This window comes from Nilaparvata lugens, chromosome 4 (genome assembly GCF_014356525.2).
Source record: "Nilaparvata lugens isolate BPH chromosome 4, ASM1435652v1, whole genome shotgun sequence".
In the NCBI taxonomy this organism is placed as follows: domain Eukaryota; kingdom Metazoa; phylum Arthropoda; class Insecta; order Hemiptera; family Delphacidae; genus Nilaparvata; species Nilaparvata lugens.
The window spans coordinates 66,870,560-66,891,810 of NC_052507.1; the positions used below are offsets into that span (position 1 = coordinate 66,870,560).

The 21,251-nt window shown below is 35.2% G+C and overlaps 1 protein-coding gene across 2 annotated transcripts in view; it reads left to right on the forward strand.

Moving 5' to 3' along the window:
* The first annotated feature begins 7,272 nt into the window (after positions 1-7,272).
* LOC111055463 (delta-1-pyrroline-5-carboxylate synthase) overlaps positions 7,273-21,251 on the forward strand; it is an 83,153-nt gene continuing 69,174 nt past the window's right edge. The window contains exon 1 of one of the 2 annotated variants that reach the window (XM_039426269.1): positions 7,273-7,539. The gene's annotated coding sequence lies outside the window, so the exon portion shown is untranslated. The remainder of the gene's footprint in view (positions 7,540-21,251) is intronic. The other variant, XM_039426270.1, reaches the window with a different exon arrangement.

Sequence of the window (21,251 nt, forward strand, 5' to 3'; positions counted from 1 at the left end):
AATCTTTGAGTTCCGTAATTCCTGTTTAACCCTATTTCTAAGGCTCCTATACTCTATCAAACTGTCCAAGTCAAATGTCTTTTTAAATTTTCTATGTGCTTTGTCTCTACGTCCCATCATCTTAAGTATGTCTTCAGTCATCCACGGTACTCGTCGTTTTCTATTAATCCTCCTTGTCACATAAGGTGCATGTTTGTCATACAAAGTCAAAGTCCAATTCTCGAAAGTCTTGACCATGTCATCAACTGAGGGTAATGCTTCAATTTGATGCCATGGAGTCTGAGCCACATCAGTCAGGAAGGCGGCTTCATCAAAGTTTTTGAAGTCTCTATAAGTGATAATTTTCTGTTCTGGCTTGGGTATCTTATGGGAAAGTACACAGTAGATCAAATCATGTCTAGAAATAGCTGGGACTGAGATTTGGCCTGCTTGAACAACCTCATTGGGATCACTAACAATGAGAAGGTCAATGAGTGTGTCTGATTCATTAGTATGATGAGTTGGATCGAGAGGTAAAATAGTCATGTTTAGGCATTGGAAAATTGTAGTCAGTTGAAAGTAGTCAAAGTTACGATTTGTCATGTTCAAGTCGGTGTTCATATCCCCCATAACTAGTATACGGTTATAACAAGGCATAAGAGAAAGCAAGGCACTTTCGAAATCTGTGAAATGACCTATTTTTGGTGGGCGATAACAGATACCAACGAGTAATTTATCAGTACTAGATAAGGATAATTCAAGTAGCATAAACTCTGGTCTGGAACAATACTCTTGTTTAGATGTGATTAAAACTTTTGTTTTGATACCTTCTTTCACATAAATTGCTACACCCCCACAAGCTTTATTTAATCTATCATTCCGGAAAAGATTATATCCAGGCAATGCAACAAAATTTGATGAAATACTAGGCTTCAAAAATGATTCGGAAATTCCGATTATATTGAAGTCCTGAAAACGGAAGATTGCTCTGAGTTCATCAATGTGGCAACTGAGGGATTGTACGTTAAGGTGAGCAGCCTTGAAAAGTTTTTTGAAAGAGTGGAGCTTATTTGCTAGAAACATACCTGCGTCATTATTACTATTATTGAAATAATCATACCTACTTGAGGGCGAGCGAGCTGACGTGTCAGTGAGAGGCATCATGGAAGCAGCAGACCAATCGTGAACCGACCTCAGAACGACACATGACGGGGAAAATGGGGATGAAACTGATAAAACTTAACCTAAATGAAAAAGTCTCTTGATTCGAGTGCATTCAGCATGCCTTGACAGTTCGGCTCCCTTCACTATTTAAAGCACTAGTTCAAAACAAAATTCACTAAACACAATAAGATGTAGATGTGTGGAGTTCCGGTGATGAATAATCCTAATGGTGAATAAGACGAAGATTGAGGAAGAACTGGTAGTGGGAGATCTGGTCCAAGTGGAGATAGAGCGAGTAGGTATCCAGTAGTGGAAGAATCGGGTCCAAGTGGAGGTAAGCGAGAAGGAATCCAGTAGTGGAAGATCGAGTCCAAGTGGAGACAGAGAGAGATGGAATCCAGTGGTGGAAAATCGAGTCCAAGTGGAGATAGAGAGAGATGGAATCCAGTAGTGGAAGATCGTGTTCATGGTGGAGATAGAGCGAAATGGGATCCAGTAAAAACTGAAAAAGAGAAGAAAAAGCCAGCAGAAAAACGAAAAATCTTTGAAGAAAGTTATCAATTGAGAAAAGATACATAATACAACTGATAATGAATAATATCCCCATAAAATTGAAGAGGAATAGTATGATTCAATGTGGGAAAGAATCGAATATTATATGGATAAATATATGGATATTATAATATAATATATGGATACTAGTAGAAGGTAATCAGATAGAAAGAGAAAAGGTAGGAAGATAAATAGATATAGAAAGAGAAATAAACATTTGAACATGCTGGATAGCTAGTGAAAAAATCACAGGGAAAATAATGATAACAATGGGGAAGAAAAGAAGAGAAAGAAGGAATGTGCACAAATTGAGAAGAACTTATGAAACTGAACTATAGAATAAGAAATAGAACATCGTATTGTGATCTTGAATTAATCAAGGAGAGAAGAAGAAGAAGAAAAGAAGAAGAAAAGAAAAAGAAAGAGAAGAAGAAGAAGAAGAAGAGAAGAAGAAGAAGAAGACGAAGAAGAAGAAGAAGAATAGAAAAGAATAATAATCATCATCGCAAACAACAATATTCAAGTAATCATTATAAATATAAGATCAAGAAGAGAAATTAGAAAGAAAAATAAGAAGTAGAGGAGACGATGGAGAAAGTGCTAGATTATTTTAGATGAGTTTTAAATAGGATTGAACGGTGAAGTGTGAAAAATATTATATAGTATTAGAAGTATAATTAACTATTGGGAGTTGCAATAACAATAAAAGTAGTAAATTGAGAACTGTAATATTTTAGTGATGAATGTCTAAGATAACATTAAATGAAACACAGCCCCTATATAAGCATATGAACAGACTACCCACCCCTCCGTTCTATCAATAATTCTTCACACATTTGCTTCTATTGCTCGAGCTGTGGCAACAGTAGGAGATATCATTATGTACACCTAATATAGAAGAGATTACTATCTTTACCTATAGATTACATCCATATCTATAACGTATGTTAATCATCCAATTTATTTGAAATTCAGCATTTCGAAAATTATTAATTATGGAAATAATTTTGGTAAGAGATGTAATAATTATTAGTAAGAATAGAGATAATGATTCTCTAAGTACCCTCTGGAGTATAGTAGTTGATGCATTGAACGTAGTTTTGGGAATTAATATCAAGATAAATTATTAATCAGTATTAACAAATGTGGATCTCCTTAGTTTGAAATAATTGCCTCATACATAATCATAAATAGCAGTGGAAAGATTCATTTATAGAACAGAAAGCCAGCTCATGAAAAATGCCAAGGTATATCTATTGTGAAATGTTTTAATACGAATTTCCTATTTTTGTAGTGAAGGGCACCTTAGTAATCGAATCCTGAAATGATTTAATTTACCTTTATTTTTTGAAGGTCGGTCATCCTCTCGACTGTGTGGACCCTCTTGGATCCTCCCTCGCCGATAGAGATCTTGATCCTCCCGTCCGATGACCAGACATTCCTATGCCCATGACGGTCGGCCGCAGCGTTGAGGATCTTGAGGCGCTCCGCAGTCAGATCCTCGCGAATGGTGACGCCGGAACCCTTCAGCTTCCTCTTAGCGTCGAAGATCATCTTCCTGGTCCGGTAGCTGCAGAGTCGAACTATGATGGGTCGGTCCTTGGGTTTAGCTTGCCCTTGTTGAGGTGGTTGACGCCTTCCAACGCGATGCGAGCGGTTGACATCCGCCAAAGTCACGGGCACGTTCAGCTTCTTGTTAAAGACATCGAGCGCCAGCAGGTCCGTGTCTTCTTTGTCACTCTCCGGGATCCCAAAAATACGTATAGAATGTCGGCGCCCATATTGCTCGAGGTCGTCGACCTTCAGGTGACAAGACACCTCCAGCTCACGAATTCTATCGTGCAGCTGTTTGTTCTCCTCCTTCAATGCCTGAAGTTCCTCGAAAATAGATTTCACAGCCATTGATACAGCACTGTGGACAGACTCTTCGATTTGCTGTCGAATAATGAGGAGGGTCTCTTCGGACAATGCTCCAGAAATAGCTGGCTTCGGAGCATTGACCTCATTCTTCGGTGTGCCTCTATTCGGTCGAACCATCGTGTACCGTTAGGTGGATTTACACTTTTATAGGCGAGAAGGTGAACTGAAGATTAGGAATGTTTTTTCAAGATAAATAAAAAGAGTGTGAGTTAATCAAAAATATAATTTCACTATTGAATTAAGCTCGAGAAACTGAATAACTAGATGTATAATTTGAAGTGAATTGAACTGTATAACCCTACGAAATATCTGTTAGAAGACGGAGCCGAACTGACACACGTTTACTCACTCGAGAGAGAGAGAGAGAGAGAGAGAGAGAGAGAGAGAGAGAGAGAGAGAGAGAGAGAGAGAGAGAGAGAGAGAGAGAGAGAGAGAGAGAGAGAGAGAGAGAGAGAGAGAGAGAGAGAGAGAGAGAGAGAGAGAGAGAGAGAGAGAGAGAGAGAGAGAGAGAGAGAGAGAGAGAGAGAGAGAGAGAGAGAGAGAGAGAGAGAGAGAGAGAGAGAGAGAGAGAGAGAGAGAGAGAGAGAGAGAGAGAGAGAGAGAGAGAGAGAGAGAGAGAGAGAGAGAGAGAGAGAGAGAGAGAGAGAGAGAGAGAGAGAGAGAGAGAGAGAGAGAGAGAGAGAGAGAGAGAGAGAGAGAGAGAGAGAGAGAGAGAGAGAGAGAGAGAGAGAGAGAGAGAGAGAGAGAGAGAGAGAGAGAGAGAGAGAGAGAGAGAGAGAGAGAGAGAGAGAGAGAGAGAGAGAGAGAGAGAGAGAGAGAGAGAGAGAGAGAGAGAGAGAGAGAGAGAGAGAGAGAGAGAGAGAGAGAGAGAGAGAGAGAGAGAGAGAGAGAGAGAGAGAGAGAGAGAGAGAGAGAGAGAGAGAGAGAGAGAGAGAGAGAGAGAGAGAGAGAGAGAGAGAGAGAGAGAGAGAGAGAGAGAGAGAGAGAGAGAGAGAGAGAGAGAGAGAGAGAGAGAGAGAGAGAGAGAGAGAGAGAGAGAGAGAGAGAGAGAGAGAGAGAGAGAGAGAGAGAGAGAGGAGGGAGAGGAGGAGAGAGAGTAAGGAGGGGAGAGAGAGAGTGGGAGAGAGGGAGACGTGAGTGAGGTTGAGAGAGATACAGTGAGTGAGTATATGAGGAAAAAGAGAGGAGAGAGCAAGAAAGTGAGGAGGAGCGATGAGAAAGAAATAAAGGAGAAGAAATGATGAGAGATAAAGATAGAGAGAAAGTGCGTTGTGTGTGTGAGATCAGTGATAAGTGTGAGGAAAGGAGGAGAAAGGATAAAGTCTTGAGGAAAGGTAACAAATAAATAAGAGATAGATAGAGAGGAAAAGGAAAAGGGTGAAGTAAGAATAAAAGAGATGGGAATAGAGAGGAAGAGAGCGATGAGACAGTAGAGCGGTTCGAACATGGAAATCTAACTCGCTTTCTCTCAGTTGTAGTCCCTCCCATAGTTAAAAAGGTATAGCGAGAAGTGAAGTGAAAAAAAAGAGAGGAAAACGATGAGGGTGGAGGGAAAGAGAGAGAGAAATAGAGAGAGAAAGAGAGAGGTTTTGTCAAAATTGAACCGAAAACGGTACTAATATTCATAACAATCCAAGTACGGAATCAGATACTCGCAGATATGGTATCGTTTCCAGTTGAAGTCTAATAATAGATTATCGGTAATGTTATACTCTTGTATCCATGTAGAATCTAAACACATAATAATGAGTAACCCATTCATGGAATATCACTGTTGTAAATCTTCATTTGTAACTTTCAATAGGAGTGCCTTCCTGTAATATCTGTAATTTTCCATTCATTTGAACAGCAGAATCTAAAATAAAACTGAGAGGAAATAATACTTCATTGCACCTTACTGGTATTCCAGTTCAGTAATCCTGTTCATTATACCTTCAATCGTACTCCAGTACATTAGTTCCTAGTTTTTCAATTCAAGTTCATGAACTTCTGTTTTAAGAACTTATCTTCGGTCTAGGACTATTTTGTAAGTGATCTTGCTATTCTAAGATAAGATATTAATATTATTAAAAAAATATTACTATTCACCAGAATAAATTAAAATTAATTCACATAATTTCTCATTGAAAATAAATAATCAGTGGTATGAATGATCGTGCTCCTGAATGAATAATTTTCAAGAAATTCACATACCGTACATGTAGCCATAACTCTATACTCTAAAACTACAGTACTATAACATAATCCTTAGCCGCGGAAGCCTTATTCTTTATCTTATCAATATCCTGAAATCCTTCTCTAATATCAAATACTCCGTTCGAAATTATTTAATGTTTTTTAGGGTTGGGAATAGAATTTCTAATGAATGGAAACCCATTATGCTCATCCTGAAATGCGGTAATCTAATGCTTCAACACATTCCAGGAATGGAATATGTTAATCGATATTTCATCATGATAAACAGTGAAGATTTTCTCAATTATTGTGAGAATTTCGAATATCCCACGTCGAATTCTTGTTCAAGAGTAATTAATGTGATAAGTTCCTGATGGAATTACGAATGATGATCAATTTCATTATTTCTAAAGCCACAGATAATGAATTGCAATCAACGTTTTATACGAATAAAGTGGATGAAACATCGCTTCAGATGCCTGAAGCTACAAACTTCAAATTCCATTCAAATTTGAAATGCTGCAAGATTGTAAAGTACATACTGCTAATTAATCTGCACTCATTATTGATCAGCGATTCTGGAATGCATTCAAGAGGTACCTACACTTTGTTGAGAATAATTTCGCCGCTTTAGGAATGCTGTTTCATTACTGAACTGTTCAATTTGATACATCCATCACTCGAGTTTGATTAATTAATACCTAGTGGGAGGAATTCATTCTGAACTGTATGGATTCATAATATTCCATACATCAAGCACAAAATTTTTTTTTTCAAGTTTTCTTCAAATGGTAATTTTGATTTCAGATTATAAAATTAGATTATATAATTATTATTTAACGAAAATCCTAAATAAATGCTGTAAATCACCCCGAAGACTTCTGCTACTGCAGACATTGACAACATGGTTAACAGCTAGATGGAAATTCGATGAGAACTACTATCCAAAATAGTTTTTGATAGCAGTTCTCATCGAATTTCCATCTAGCTGTTAACCCTGTTGTCAATGTCTGCGGTAGAAGTCTTCGAGGTGATTTACAGCAATTATTTAGGATTTTCGTTAAATAATAATTAGCATTTGAATAAATGCATTCTCTATTTAATTCCATCTGAAAATTAGATTATCTAATGATAATTTTTGTTATGAAGAATTCAATCGTAGTCTATCGTATAGAGAAACGGGAATTGGATATATTTACATTTGACAAACACATGAATACTCAAAATTCTCTCATCATCACACAAGAAAATACATTCGAATTCGATAAAAACTAGAATGATCTCTATTAAATGGAATGAACTTTGTTGTTTGGATAAAAATGTGCCGTTAGGACAACTCCATTGACATTGAATGACAATTTTTATCAAAGTAGAAATAATACTTTTCAAGTACTTTCGAGTAGTTTCAATAAGTGCTTCAGCTTCTGTTTCTGGGAGAACTGTTTTTGGTAGTATGGATGTGTAAATAATACGCGATAGATTTTTCGTTATATAACGGTACTGTAATGTGAAAAGCGAGAACCCTGGGTTTGTGTAGTGGCAGATCTTGCCTGTTATCAGTATATTTCGTCATTATTTATCAAAGTCCAGTACGGTGGCCTCAGCATAGAGAGGCCTACCATCATCAGCTGTGATTAGTCAGTCTGTAAGAGTGCTTGGCTCTTGACGTATGAGTTGGTTGTCCCAATTATACCGCAAATATTGTTGAATCAGTTTTAGTTTGTGAAGTGGGGGTGTCTTCTTCAACAGGTGAGTCAAGTATTACTATCCTTCATCTGGTATTATTATTGTATTATGTGAAATTGAATGTGATTAGCGAGGGTGAGGTGATTTCCCTACAAATTCATTCAATACAAATAGTCATATCATCTAAAGAAACAAGATGCAAATAGTGATGGTGATTCAAATACAAATTTATTTGATACAAATTATCATTTGAAGGAATAAGAGCTATCATTACTTATGGTGATTCTAGTATAAATTTATTCTGATTATAATAATCTACTTCCTCAGTGTGCTTTATCAATAAGAAAATGAGTATTGTGTTAGCTGTTCCCGAGATTTTCATAGAAAGATCAATCAATCCAGTAGGCCACCTATAGATTTCCATAGAGGCTACAGATTACTGGTATATTACGGATAACGTAAACATGATTACCGGTAGGCCTACATCTTAAATTATTCTATTTATGTTGAAAAGATGAGAAAAATGTCTATTCTTCAGTTGATCCATTGAAAATATAACAAATAGAATGTATTTGAATTGAGACAATGCAAGATCGTAGAAATTATTGAAATCTAAATTTCAAATCAAGAGTCAAAAGGTGACAATTTTCAAGCCTCTTGACTGAAAGTCATGTGTATAATAATTTGAATAATAATAGATAGATTGTGTTGATTACTATTAATTATCTCTAATCAATGAGGAACCCTCATTATCCATTTCCAATGGATGCTATTCAGTGGAAAGAGCATTTCCAGGACTATCAATATTATTCTACCTGTTCAAGCAAAATATTGTGTGAAAGTATTTTCAAAGTGAAAAGAATCGATGTGCTGTCGTTTTAGATGAGAACTTTTCCTGTGCATTGGGAATGTTGCTTTTTACTCAATGATAAGTTAAAGAATACGATGTCTAATGAATTAGATGAGAGTCCTCAATTTAAAGATCTCATAACATTCTATAAAAGTTGGAGTAGGATCTATTCAGGCATGGTGAATTGAAAGTCAAAAGAGACACCAATGTACTACTAATATTACTCTCTCTTTTTGTGTCTTCGACGTTGATTCAAATAACATACATATAAGTTGTGTTGATAAACATTGAAATGAAATGGAAAATTATTTATTTGGCGGAGTTAGAACTTTCAATTCCTGTCTAACAATCAACCTCGAACATTGGAATATAATTGATTTGAATTGGATTGGAAATAGGCCTATTATTAAGAAGTTTGGCCATGCAATCTGTCATTGAGAAATAGTTTCTATAGAGTTGAACTGTGCAACAATCCATGCCTACGATAACGAATAACTGGGATGCTATTATCGAGGTTGAGCAACAGTCTATTTAAATGTGAAAAAATGCAACGGTTGAACTTTGTTATTGAGAATTGATAGTGATGGAAAGAACTTTTGAACTATGTCGACTGAATAGTTTGAGAAATAGTTAAATTTCTGTTACCGTACTACAAGTTTTTAGATAGATAATTGTGAGACTCCAATACTACTATTTTTCAATCAATATTCCTCATTCAATAATAGTTATAGATTGTTGAATTTTCATTCAAACAGCCTTATCCAGATTAATTAGAAAAATGTATGTAACAAATAGATTTTGAAGGAAGCAGAGTTATAGTCGAATCTTCAATTCATTTTTACACACACAAACAAGTTTGATTTAACAAAAATTTTTGATTAACAAAAATTTCCATGTACTAGGAAAACCTTCAATCCTTGAGAAGGTGAAAAAGGTATCAGGAAAACTAACTTGTCTTCAATGTTTTGTTTGTTCTGTTGTACTACATTATATGAGTCTATGTTCTATTCATCATGATGTTCAACAAACATGACATAATAGTTCCATCACAATAGAAACCTATGTCACTCGATACTCAGGTACACCGGTCATGCGGTCAATACAAATGATCAATCTTCATTGGTAGGACGTCAATTTTTTAATTATGGAGGGCATGGCTATTATAATAGTCTACCAAATCTTTAATATTTGGGAACTCAATCACAATGTAATTGATTCTTTGATGGTGATGTTCAAATTTCATTCATATAAGACCATATTATCTATTCAGTTTTCTAAGATAGGTACTAAGTTTCTCTTCATTTGTTGTTGTTCAACGCTTCTCAAGACCATATTGTGGATGCTTGGGCGTGTCTTGTCTCCGCCAATGACAGCAGAGCTCAGTCTTTATTAGTCAACAGTAATGGCCAATCGTAGTGCTTCAGTACTTCAGCCATGCTATTTGCTACTTAATGTTTAAGTTTTCAGTTTACTAAAGATTGCTAATGTTTTAATAACCAAAACTTTTATCTCAAATTGTTTCAATAAATAAGTGGTTTTATTGATAAACCATTCAATGGTTTTCATTCAAAAAATGTCCTAGCCTTGAGAAAAATTTCTCGGATTCATCATCAAAACGTTTATCACAGTTTTCGCTCTCATACCCAACATATTTAACCTTGACCTATAACAATTATAGCATTTTTGGTGTTAATAGTCAATTTGATATTTCAAGCATCTTTACAATCTCAACTCTCTCTCTCTCCTGCTGAGCAGGCGCAAAGATATCGAACTAAGTTTCTCCAAATACATTACTTTCTAAAACTAGCCTACCTCTCTATAAAACCCTTTGATTCTAGAAGTCATCATAATGTCCATGATTAATATTGTTTATCCATTGAAATTGAAATTATCTTTATTCGTCTTCTTTGAAAGTACAAACAATATACAATATAAATACGGTATACAAAACTTGAAGAACCTTGACTTATGTTGGAGTATATATAATTCTCCATTTCCTCACGATTCACACTAAGTACCGTATCCATTTGTTGACTAATTGCTTGAGATGGCTTATTTTATTATTTTCGGGATTTTTTATAAATTCTGGTAGCTTAGGGAAAAGCATATTGATTTTATAATGCGAGGATGTAGTTGTGAATGTTTTAAACAGTCTAGGAGTGATGATACCTGTGTTCAGAGCATTTCTTGTTTGGTAATTGTGACGGATATTAGTAAATAAAGAAAACTTGCGTTTAAAAATATATAAAATTATTATTATCATTATTGCATTTAGTGTATTAAAAAGGATATATAAATTTTATTCACCCTATTCTCCATAAAGATTGATTGAAAACTAAATGTATACAGGTATCACTTTATTTTGAAACTGAGTCAAATTTTAACTGGTACTAGGAACAGTCTATCTATTCGTAGTATAAGCACACTATATCACTATACTCCCATATCTTATGAGTCCATATCTATCCTAAGTGTTCCTCCAGAGAGAAATAATGTAAGGGAACAATGTGTTCCTTCACCTTGTCTACATGTTAGTACGTGATCTGATCAGAATGAACTTAAAATATTTTTACAGAAGGCTCGTTTGGTCCAACCCCAGCCAAATATAATACTGTCTCTCGTATATAGAAGCTACTCATAGTTTAGAATCTATTTGGAAAATAATAGAATGAATTTTCTGTTTGACGGCGTGGTGAGGTTTATTCATTCATGAGATATCTAAAATGAGATTCGAAAAAACATGAAAAGATCCATCTTCGATTTGGATTTTCCTTTCAATGTCAAATGATATCAATAGAGATTGATTTAAAAATAGCTAGCACATAAATAATATCGTTAAAGTTACATATTATCTGTGATGCGATAAACAAAACAACATGCTGACGCTGTTATAAATAGCTAGAGACTGATAAGCTTGAAATAGGCCAACATCTATAAACATGACCTATATCATCGAACAGCATAGAGATGTCTATCAGTCTTTAGTGATAAGCTGATAGGGAAGAGCCTTGCAGCTCTGCCTCTGCCCTGTCGTCAATAGCTTATAATATGAGATGTCCTTTGATCATCCATTCTCTATAATTCCGAATGCAAGGATTAGTATTGAATCTGCCTCACACCGCTCATAACAAACATTTCACACCACTGGCTATCACTTCCTCACTGTAGGCTATTTACATACAGCACAGCATAATTGAATTGTCGCTCTCAACTTTTGACATTCTTTATTGATTGATTCATACAATAAGTACATCATCAAAATGATAGAGAGAGAAAAAAAGGTAACCTTACCAGTAGTTCTGTGAACAGTAGACCTCACGCAGTATTCTCATCCACAAGTACCTGATTGAAACTATAGACCTTATGGAAATACAGCAATAGACTGGCTTCTCCACACATCTGTGTAATCACTTGTCAGCTGATTTATGATGAATAATTCTATAGTCTGATTTTTACTCTAATATTGGCGTATGAAGGAGGCTCCTTTTTTCTTTTATATTATCCTTGAAATGCAAAATTTCCAAAAACCTTGTATATACGTCGACGCGCAATTAAAAAAGGAACATACCTGTCAAATTTCATGAGAATCTATTACCGCGTTTCGCCGTAAATGCGCAACATATAAACATTTAAACATTAAGAGAAATGCCAAACCGTCGACTTGAATCTTAAACCTCACTTCGCTCGGTCAATTAACATTCAAGTCTTCATGCAGATTAGAGTGCTATAGATAGCGTAAAAGACACACGCGTGAATCAATCTGTATAAAAAGTATAAAACTCACACTATTCCATCCAATGATTTCTTCATAACTTATTTATTGAATTGAAACGACTCATTAGATTATATAATGTATCAAATGATGGAATCTTGTATTCAAATCTAGAGTTAGTCATTTTCTTGACGTTAGGAAAGTATTTATATTACAGAAGGCTCGTTTGGTCCAACCCCAGCCAAAATAATACTGTCTCTCGTATATAGAAGCTACTCATAGTTTAGAATCTATTTGGAAAATAATAGAATGAATTTTCTGTTTGACGGCGTGGTGAGGTTATTCATTCATGAGATATCTAAAATGAGATTCGAAAAAACATGAAAAAGATCCATCTTCGATTTGGATTTTCCTTTCAATGTCAAATGATATCAATAGAGATTGATTTAAAAATAGCTAGCACATAAATAATATCGTTAAAGTTACATATTATCTGTGATGCGATAAACAAAACAACATGCTGACGCTGTTATAAATAGCTAGAGACTGATAAGCTTGAAATAGGCCAACATCTATAAACATGACCTATATCATCGAACAGCATAGAGATGTCTATCAGTCTTTAGTGATAAGCTGATAGGGAAGAGCCTTGCAGCTCTGCCTCTGCCATGTCGTCAATAGCTTATAATATGAGATGTCCTTGATCATCCATTCTTTATAATTCCGAATGCAAGGATTAGTATTGAATCTGCTCACACCGCTCATAACAAACATTTCACACCACTGGCTATCACTTCCTCACTGTAGGCTATTTACATTCAGCACAGCATAATTGAATTGTCGCTCTCAACTTTGACATTCTTTATTGATTGATTCATACAATAAGTACATCATCAAAATGATAGAGAGAGAAAAAAAGGTAACCTTACTAGTAGTTCTTGTGAACAATAGACCTCACGCAGTATTCTCATCCACAAGTACCTGATTGAAACTATGGACCTTATGGAAATACAGCAATAGATGGCTCTCCACACATCTGTGTAATCACTTGTCAGCTGATTTATGATGAATAATTCTTTTGCTGATTTTTACTCTAATATTGGCGTATGAAGGAGGCTCTTTTTTCTTTTATATTATCCTTGAAATGCAAAATTTCCAAAAGCCTTGTATATACGTCGACGCGCAATTAAAAAAGGAACATACCTGTCAAATTTCATGAGAATCTATTACCGCGTTTCGCCGTAAATGCGCAACATATAAACATTTAAACATTAAGAGAAATGCCAAACCGTCGACTTGAATCTTAAACCTCACTTCGCTCGGTCAATTAACATTCAAGTCTTCATGCAGATTAGAGTGCTATAGATAGCGTAAAAGACACACGCGTGAATCAATCTGTATAAAAAGTATAAAACTCACACTATTTCATCCAATGATTTCTTCAAACTTATTTATGAATTGAACGACTCATTAGATTATATAATGTATCAAATGATGGAATCTTGCATTCAAATCTAGAGTTAGTCATTTAAGAGTTAGTCTTGACGTTAGGAAAGTATTGTATTAGAAAAGTGAATCTCAGCATGTCAATCGTTCTAATCATATCCGATTTTACCACATAAACTGAAATTTGAGTGGTTGAACTAGAATGAGTACATCATCAAAATGATAGAGAGAGAAAAAAGGTAACTTACTAGTAGTTCTGTGAACAGTAGACCTCACGCAGTATTCTCATCCACAAGTACCTGATTGAAACTATAGATCTTATGGAAATACAGTAATAGACTGGCTTCTCCACACATCTGTGTAATCACTTGTCAGATGATTAATGATGAATAATTCTATAGATCGATTTTTACTCAATATTGGCGTATGAGGAGGCTCCTTTTTTCTTTTTATTATCTTGAAATTCAAAATTTCAAAAAAACCTTGTAAATACGTCGACGCGCAATTATAAAAGGAACATACCTGTCAAATTTCATGAAAATCTATTACCGCGTCTCGCCGTAAATGCGCAACATATAAACATTTAAACTAAGAGAAATGCCAAACCGTCGACTGATCTTAGACCTCACTTCGCTCGGTCTCAATTAGAGGTGGCTACGACTATAGTAATTACAGCAGCAGCAGCCTGCGGTTGGACATTAGCTGTTGACCAATGAAGGTTGAGCTTGACTGTCATTGGCGAGACTAGAGACGCACAAGTATTCATTTCAAAATAAGGAGTTTGATGAGGAAAGAGTAAATGAAGGAGTATAGATGTGACTCACAAATTACGGCTCAATGGAATCTCGCCGATATTAATCAGAAAATCAATCTAAACAAACATGATGAATCGATAAATTATTAAGACGGATGTGATAGAACCTCTATTGAAGACCTTGTATCGTTATTAAAAACTTGAGTTATTCAGAATTTTCAAAGGGGAGATAGAATGATATAAATATGTTCATCTCTAAATTCGTCGATGATCCAACCATAATTCTAAGGAACTTACTTTGACTGCTCACATTTTGAACGATCAAAAACCTGAAAAAGTTGAAGCTCTTAAGTCTCAATTTGATTCAACGAATGTTATCAATCAATCTCACATTGATTTTCAGAAATCGCTATCTCTTATTCATCCAATAGACTCAATAGATGATGAGAGCACTAATGCTGTCTGAATAATTTCTGAATATAAAATAGCTCCAAATAGTTTTTGTAACTAAAATTTTAAAATTGAGAACTGAAATGAGAATTGGATAATTCGGAAATTGATTGATGAGACTTTCTTACACGGACGAAAATCGAGCTATTTGAATTCGAATTTATCTCACACTTTTTATTCGGAAGGAGATGATCATCCCAATACTTTATAATGATGGTCAGAGTACATAGAAGAGAGCCACTGCGTTGACGTTATTCGGTGGAAATAAATTATATCATAATCTGTCAGAGATAACAGCGCAGAGTGGGTTTAGTGAGATATACACGGCATGTGCCTAAGTACAACATGTATTATTTAGGGAATAATGTGTGTAGAAGCTCTGGATCTTCCATAAATTCTGGAAGATATGAGAGTTTATCATAATTTTGCCACATATCAGTGATTCACGGTAAGTTTCACATTCAACTTTTTCTTCCCATTTCATACTTGAAGTGTTTTATTTTTGAGTTATTGAACCTAAAGTTATCTAAATTAATTAGCAATATCGGGGCACCGAGCTCCGCTCTGGAGTACAAAAGCATTTAAAATTTGTTACAAAAGAAGAAATTGTAATATATTTTTATAGTTCATACAGAAAGATTCTATCTAATCACAGTGGATTGAGATTAATTCCCAGAGGAATGCAAAAATGTCTCTCACAAAAGCATGTTAAATTCTAATTCTAATCAGAGAAAACCATTTCAAAAATATAGCTTATCAGGATTGGTTCTACTGGAATTAATCGGGATTAAAATTTAACCGGCTCTTGTACAACCGGCACTGATTGAATGATCAACAGCTGAGTCATAATTTTGTCTCAGTTCCACACACATGCACTCGTTCACTCACATCCATCATCAACAGACGACAACATTTCCAGCTGTTCTCCCAAGGACGTATTTATCCTTTTAATGTCCTTTAGTGAGTTATCCCAGGGTTGAGACCTAGTGAAATGGAATTTTCATATCATAGACCTACTCTCTTTCAAATTTCGTGAGAAACGTTAGAGCCGTTTTCGAGATCCGTTGAACATAAATCGCCAGATAACCAGATATAAAAATATAAACAGACATAAAGGAATTGCTTGCTTAATATAATAGGATATAAACAGAAATTGCTTGTTTAATGGTATAAGATAATGAAATGATTATGAGGATGTATTAAACTTTCAAGAAATTCTCGTGTTAATATTAAGCTTTTACAGACTTATAGTTTTTTTTAGCTTAATTATGATATTGAGCTAATGATATTGATTTCTGTCAGACCGGGGGTTCCTGTTAGTATTATGAGACACAGGGTTTCCCTAAAAATGTTAATTAATTTGATATATACATATAACAAGACTCACAGACAATACCATGAAGAGCCATTTTAACGTAATTGATAGATTATCATACAATTATTATCATCATTCAAATTCAAATTCATTTATTTGTCATGAAATAATACAGTTTGATAAAATAAATATTCTAACTTACAAAATGGCACTACCGGCAAAGAATAACTTGTGCGCCGGCAGTGAGTTTGAACAACTAGGTACAGCAAACATGTCAATAGAAAGAAAATAGATCTTATTCAAACCACTAAAATTAATAAATTCACGGAGACTAGGTCACATAATGTAGATACATCATAAGTTAATTATCATAATAGTTTTAAGTGAGTAAAATCAATATTTAAGAAACATAAATATATAGGATATATTTGAGATTTAACCCTTTGTAGCAATATGAAGGTTATTGCATATTGCCACAAATCACCTCTACTGCAAACGATTATGTGAGTCAACCAATTTATTCGCCTAATTGAACCGTATCTGTAGTAACGCGGGCTGCAAATAGCTTTTGAACTTCCATGGCAAAGATTGACAGAGGGATCGGCTGTCTGAGAGTGGTGCAGACGTCAGCAAATAATGTGGGTCCGTTACAAAGCAGCGGAGGTGAGAAAAGGTTAAATGTCGGCGAACGGGTCGGATGGATAGTCGGATACGGGTGCAATACGAGCAGGGCTTCTCCCATTCATCACAGTAGTAGCGGTTTCCTAAAGCTGCACTGCACATTTAGATGAACAAGAATCAGGAAGCAGTCATCAGAGCTCCACTGCGTTCAGATGGGTTGTTGACGATTCATCATAACCACAGTATGTTTCTATTATTATCACACACTGTGATGAAAGTGGGAATCATAGAGTATTGTAAATACTCATTGGGCAGGGCTCAATGTTGATTGCGCGAAGTTAGAATCTGTTTATCTCTGGGAGTTACATACCCAATCATTGTTTCACATTAAAATACAAATCATACATGTAATGTATAGATAAATAAACTCCAGAATCGGGCATAAATGTTTAGAAAATGTTACTCGACTTTCCAGTAACGTTACCTCTCAATAATAAGTTTCAAAGTTCAAAGTAGTCAAATTCCACCTATGTGTGGAAAATTATTTATTATCAAGAAAGATTCTAAACAGAAAAAAGTAAAGACGAAATTTTGAAAAGTTCCTCAAGAGCACTTCGTTACTAATTTACTTTAAAGAAAGTTACGTATCATTGTTACAATACAATCTTAATTTATAAAAACACTTCACTTATATGGGCTACTTTTGTTTAAATTATTAAAAACAATATAAAAACTTAGTACCCTTCAAATATTTTGGTACTACAAGTTTTTATATTGTTTTTAATAATCTGAATTCAGTATATGGATGATTCTTCATCAAAATCAAACAACAATAAAATTGTCCAATAATTATAACGTTGACTGAATTGTTATTCATATTCTCTCTTATTATTTTATTTGGTTTACTACCCATCTAGATTACTAAAATAAAAATAAGGTGAATTCGTATGGCTTTTTGTTGGTTGGGAGTCCCTTACGGGAAGGTCCCACCACTTGGCCTGAATATAAAATTTAAGCCGTCAATGGGCCTTACGACCGGCAATTTAACGTGCTAACCCGATAACACGGGATTGACCTGGCTAAAAACGTCTTTCAGTGTTTGAACTAGAGTGAGATTCATGTTTCATAGTCAGCACCTGATTTCTGATCAAGATTGGTTAGTTTCTCCCTTATCCTTTAAGGGTTGTGTGGCAGAGAGGACCAGGAGTCCTAACTCCGCCCTCCCCAATAAAGGCAATTAATCAATCAATCCTTGTCTGTAATCAAAAAAATAAGATAGCTCAACTCCACCAAATTGTTTAATAACTGTGAGATGTGAAGGCTTTGACGAAATATAATGAGCTACAAGAATATTAATATTCCAATTATGGAATGATGGAAAGATATATTTCCTTGGTGAATATAATACATAATAATTTGATATATCATTGATCATTATTTACAATAGTCAACAATTATACCATAGTAATTAGTCACTTGTACCGGGATAACTAGTATCGCAGAGTGCCAGCTCCAGTGTAACCGGTGGAGATATTTATAACTGAATATATGAATTTAATTGGCACACTTTTTTTCTATGTATTTTAACACGACATGCAGTCAATTATTGAGTAAATATTAAAAACTTTTACTTACTGACTGGAGTACTTTCGATTGCCTGGCAATCGAAAGTACTCCAGTCAGTAAGTAAAAGTTTTTAATATTTACTCAAATCTTCAAAAAACATTAATTGAACTCAAACTATTCACTTTTCTACACAAAACAACAATATCATAACGCATAATCTATTTCCTGAAACTTTAAGTAATTTCCCATTATCAAATGCAATTCAAATTCGTAATCTCGTATCAAAATAAATAACAATTATTTTATCTTTGTAGATCATAAATATATTTTCGGACTATTTAGACGTCCGAAGCCTAATTTAGAGGCCGAGACTTGTTCTGTGACTATATCTTCTCGCGGTGACGACTCGATTAAAACTGCTGCTTTTCCACTAAAATTTTCCAATTGACAAGAAAACACGTGGACCGCCCGGCCTGATTTCAAGTTGAAACGTCGTGGGGTCGCACGGTTCAAACATTCCCAAATACGTTTGCATTAATTTCATTACGAAATCCAAGCCAGTACTATGGAAATGCTAGAAGACTGTAATAATTTGGATGAATAAGAAGCAAGTTAGCAAAACTTTTATGGCGACGCCAAATTTAGGCGCTTACTTTGTACATGAATAGATTCTTCAATTATCAAAAACAAGGTTCACTGGAGTTCATATTGGAAAAATTTAGTTCAATTTTGATCAGTTCAACAACCTGAAAGAAAGGCACAAAAAACTACAATTCAATTATCTCAATATTCCTCATATTACACCAGTATAGAAGCAGTGGAGAAAGGACCCGTGGCAACTATGCCGTTTTATCATTTCCACTGACCGAGATATGTTAAGGGTACGAACTGAACCATCAGGTTGATATGTAGATTTCAGATCGCTAGTATTCTTCTGTATCTAATCTCACTGATTCAAAATGTTTTCATCATTGTACAGCTGTTTAATTACATTGATTTTCACCGCGACTTACCCGTTCTCTCACACCTTTAATCTCACTATACTCGCATACTCGTAGATCTATATATATAAAAGCGAAATGGCACTCACTCACTCACTCACTCACTCACTCGCATAACTAAAAATCTACTGGACCAAAAATGTTCTTATTTGGTAGGTATGTTCAGTTGGCCCTTTAGAGGCGCACTAAGAAATCTTTTGGCAATATTTCAACTCTAAGGGTTGTTTTTAAGGGTTTAAAGTTCGTCTTTTAGCATGTATATTGTTCTTCTCCCAATCTCTTAATTAGAATTGAAATTTCCATATCATATGTTACTATAGAACTATAATCTAGATAGAGTACCTCTTCGAAACAGTTGTTAACTGGCAACTAAATTAATAATTTTGTCAGGTTGGCATTAAGTTGAGTTGATTTTGTTAGGTTGGCACCAAGTTGAAGATTTAAATGCATTTATCGCGGAAAAATTGATTGGGCACTGCTACTTCAATCCTGGGAATATTATATTACTAGCCGTCAGGCTCGCTTCGCTCGCCATATCTGTTTAGCCAGACGTTTAGTCTGGACCCCCGACTGGATTGTCCTAATATAATATGATAAAAATGAAAAAATGCAGGCGAGCGAAGCGAGCCTGCTGATCTCATTCTTGGACGATCCAGTCGGGGGTCCAGGGGGCGGAGCCCCCTGGCTAGACGGATATGGCGAGCGAAGCGAGCCTGACGGCTAGTTTACTATAGTTTGAGTCGAATAAGTTGAGAATTTGAAAAAATAACTGTTTTGAAAAACTGCTCATATGACTTGATATTTAAATTTACAACTCTTCATCGACTGTGTTGTCGAATTGAATACATTCACAATATGGGCTTTCATGAAAAGATTGAAATTTCGAACAACTTGGGAACACGGATATTTTCTCCAAGTCTCAACTTATTCTATACAGAGTATAGTTTTTTTTAGCTTAATTATGATATTGAGCTAATGATATTGATTTCTGTCAGACCGGGGTTCCTGTTAGTATTATGAGACACAGGGTTTCCCTAAAAATGTTAATTAATTTGATATATACATATAACAAGACTCACAGACAATACCATGAAGAGCCATTTTAACGTAATTGATAGATTATCATACAATATTATCATCATTCAAATTCAAATTCATTTATTTGTCATGAAATAATACAGTTTGATAAAATAAATATTCTAACTTACAAAATGGCACTACCGGCAAAGAATAACTTGTGCGCCGGCAGTGAGTTTGAACAACTAGGTACAGCAAACATGTCAATAGAAAGAAAATAGATCTTATTCAAACCACTAAAATTAATAAATTCACGGAGACTAGGTCACATAATGTAGATACATCATAAGTTAATTATCATAATAGTTTTAAGTGAGTAAAATCAATATTTAAGAAACATAAATATATAGGATATATTTGAGATTTAACCCTTTGTAGCAATATGAAGGTTATTGCATATTGCCACAAATCACCTCTACTGCAAACGATTATGTGAGTCAACCAATTTATTCGCCTAATTGAACCGTATCTGTAGTAACGCGGGCTGCAAATAGCTTTTGAACTTCCATGGCAAAGATTGACAGAGGGATCGGCTGACTGACGACTGGTGACAACTGTGACTTAAAATCTCACAATTTCGACTGATTAAGCTGATTGGCTTTCAGTTCAGGTCACGTAGCGATTTGCACAGACGGTGGGTGGGTTGGGGATGCATTTCGGGCGTGCAAATCACAACAATTGTGTTCTCACTCTTTTGCTAGACATTGTCAAATAGCTTTGCTCGAATCACGTTTATCACGTTTACTGTTGTTGACACTTGCCGAAAAAGAAAAGGTTACCATGGAAATGCGACTCTAAAGTGTAAAAAAAATCTGGAGTGGCGCACTCACACAACTTTCCTTGCCGTTATGAAAATTGATCACCTGACGCTAGTGTTCACGCGCATCTCAAGTCTACTATTCAAAGATCTGATCCAGCTGGTGACATAACAATAACGCTGGAGACACATGTGGTCTGATATCTCTTCAAAGTGAATGATTTAA